General features: G+C 34.5%; 1 protein-coding gene and 1 long non-coding RNA gene across 17 annotated transcripts in view; one reads left to right on the top strand and one right to left on the bottom strand.

Moving 5' to 3' along the window:
* The window catches only part of LOC106871985 (FMRFamide receptor), a 337,948-nt gene that overhangs the window by 312,880 nt on the left and 22,019 nt on the right, over positions 1-3,049 (top strand). The window lies entirely within an intron of this gene.
* The window catches only part of LOC128248163 (uncharacterized), a 51,365-nt gene that overhangs the window by 17,753 nt on the left and 30,563 nt on the right, over positions 1-3,049 (bottom strand). The gene's annotated exons all lie outside the window — the stretch shown is intronic.

The raw sequence follows: 3,049 nt of genomic DNA on the forward strand, positions 1-3,049 counted from the left end.
ATTTATTATATAAAGGGACTTTTATAAAATATTACTTGTTTTGATGTGTATGTCGTCTTATCAAATATTTAGAATTGAAATTCAGAATTATTGGATGAGAATTAATTGGAAATTAAAAACAGTTTTGTTTTCATATTTTGTACATAGTTAAGAACGAGTGTGTGTGCGTCTGCATGTATCTGTGTGTGTGTGTGTGTGTGTGTGTGTGTGTGAGAGAGAGAGAGAGAGAGAGAGAGAGAGAGAGAGAGAGAGTGTAAAATGTCCAAGGTGAATTTAAAGAGAGAGCTGTATGCGTGTATGTGTGTGTGTGTATCTTACGAAATGGAATAGGAAATGGGATCCTATATGCAAAATGTGCATATTTCTGAAATCGTGGTCGATTGAAATAGACATTTTCATATAAACCCTGTCTCTATCTGTCTGAATACACAATTTCTAATTCTGTCTATTTTTATACGCTTTTCTTAATTCTGTCTCTTCGGTTACTTAACAATAAATATGATTATCTTGAAGAACTACAAGTCCAAGTTTTTCCAATAATTCCAATTTTGTAAATACCCGATATTTACTAAAATTCCTGCAATGGTCAGCTTCCTTTGAAGTTATTTTCCTTTTTTGAAACCTACGAAAGATATTATAGAATCCATGTGGACTGTAGTAAATGTTGGTTCCTAACCATTCTTTGTTCTGATGTTAATACCAATGAATCAGTTATATACATGTGTCTCTGTCTTTGTTCCTACATGTGAATTGGCAAAGTGGATATTATGTTACACTTCCACATTTAGATGTTTGATTCTGAATATGCTTTCGTTGTTTTAATGTGATTTCCGTACCCAGAGTACTATGGCGTTTGTACTTGTTCATTCCATACTCGGAAATAGGCAACGGAGAATATAAGTAACTTAGTAATAGACTGGTATCTTATACAGGGGTGTTCTTACGGTTGGTTTCAAATTTACCACAAAGACAGCAATCGGAGTTTAGTCGATTACTTCGACCCCAGTGCTCAACTAGTACTTATTTTATTGACCCTGAAAAGATGAAAGGCAAAATCGACTTCGGCGGCATTTGAACTCAGAACGTAAATGCCGTTAAGCATTTTGTCCGACGTTCTCTACCTCAGATGTTATTATTAAGAGCAAGTCTAGGGCGTCCAGCTTGCAGAAGCGATAACACCCCAGAAAAAATGATTAGCGGCACTTCGTTCATCGATAAGGTAAACTTTGCCTTTCATCGTTTCGAGGTCGACAAAACAAGTACCAGTGAAGTACTGGAATCAATATTATCAATTTGCCACTTTCCCCTAAAAGCTGCTGGCCCTGTGTCAAAATTTGAAATCATTATTAAGAGGAATATTAACCGAAATTATGAATTAATAGCCAATTCTATTGATCCACGTAGGGTCCATTGATCAGTAGTGTTCTACGGGCACTTACACAGTATATTTAGTTAATCTTCGATAGTAGAGGATAAAATAATTATAAACGATTTTACGTATGTATGATAGAATTCTTAAACACCTACTTCTTTATCATGGTGAAGTACTCAAGAAGCAGGTGAGTTTGGAAGAAGACACCTGATGTTTGAAACGATATCAATGTAGAAAAGACAAACAATTAATGTAAGGAATGCATTTATAGGAGATGTTATACATCCGTACACGATGTAAATTTACAGGAAGGTGTATGTACGTCTTCTAAATATATGTAAGCATCTCATAAAAATCCATCACTTACAGCTATATTCATTTCTCCTACTTTCACCTATCTATCTATCTATCTATCTATCTATCTATCTATCTATCTATCTATCTATTTATCTATTTATCTATCTATCTATTAGGTACATATTTATGAAACTTTTACAAGAGGGGTGACAGTGACACCGTAGTTTCGGTCTGGTAGCCTTCGTCAGGCATTCTGACGAAAACTAGCAAGCAGACACTCTAAGTTGCTGTTACCCCTCTTGAAACAAGTTTAATAAACATGTACTTTAGTAAAAGGTATTGTCTATTCCTTCAGTTGTCTTTACAAAACAATGATCATCTATCTATCTATCTATCTATCTATCTATCTATCTATCTATCTATCTATCTATCTATCTCTCTATCTATCTATCTATCTATCTATCTATCACACGTGCGCTCGTGTGTGTAAATCTGAGTGTGCATTAAAGCAGAATAAAGATGATGATGATGCTTTCGTTACAACAATGTATGACCCAATTTCTATATTGATTTATTTCATTTATTTGCATAAACGCTACTCGCAAAGGAATGAATATTACAGTTCTAATTTGACTTTTTACATGATGTGAATCAAATACAAATTGTTTCAAGCTTTCAATTTATGCTTTTTATACTTTATATAGTTCAAAATTCACCTAAGTCAACATTGTTTTGCATCCTACAACAATAAAATAATTTTTTTTTTTCTTGAGCTCTTTGATTCATACTGCCGGCTCCCCACTTTCCATAGTATGTAAGAGATCAAAATCATAACGTTACCCGCGAATCTGACAGCGGTCATTTGCAGTATTGAATGCCTTCAATTTTGTTGTGGGTAGATGCTGATTACATCGACCCCCTCCAGTACTTGTCTGTTACTTTATCTTATTAAACTCGAAGGAAAGAAAAGCAAAGTTGACCTCCACCAGATTTGAACTTAAAAAACGGAAGAAATGCCGCTAATCATTTTGTCCGGCGTGCTAACAATTCTGCCGGTTCACTGCCTCTACATCCTACCCACACCGTTAAAAGACAGTACCAGTCAAGAATTAGAGATGTTTAATCGAATAATCTCATCCCAAACAAATCTATTTCCTAGTTTCTCTGTTAGAAAGCATTTTAATACGACGTTGTTTTTATTGTCTATCTTCAGGCGAGACGATCTAAATGTGACCATCTCATAATAATATATTTTCAGATGTAATTAATCTACGTCTGCATTTTTCAATGTGTTCTTCTTTTTTAAAGATGATAGTGTGTGGAATAGGAGAGACAATTTAAGAGAGCAAGAGAGAGAAAAGGAGACAAAGAGATAGATAG

The sequence above is a fragment of the Octopus bimaculoides genome, chromosome 6 (genome assembly GCF_001194135.2).
Source record: "Octopus bimaculoides isolate UCB-OBI-ISO-001 chromosome 6, ASM119413v2, whole genome shotgun sequence".
Taxonomy (NCBI): Eukaryota; Metazoa; Mollusca; class Cephalopoda; order Octopoda; family Octopodidae; genus Octopus; species Octopus bimaculoides.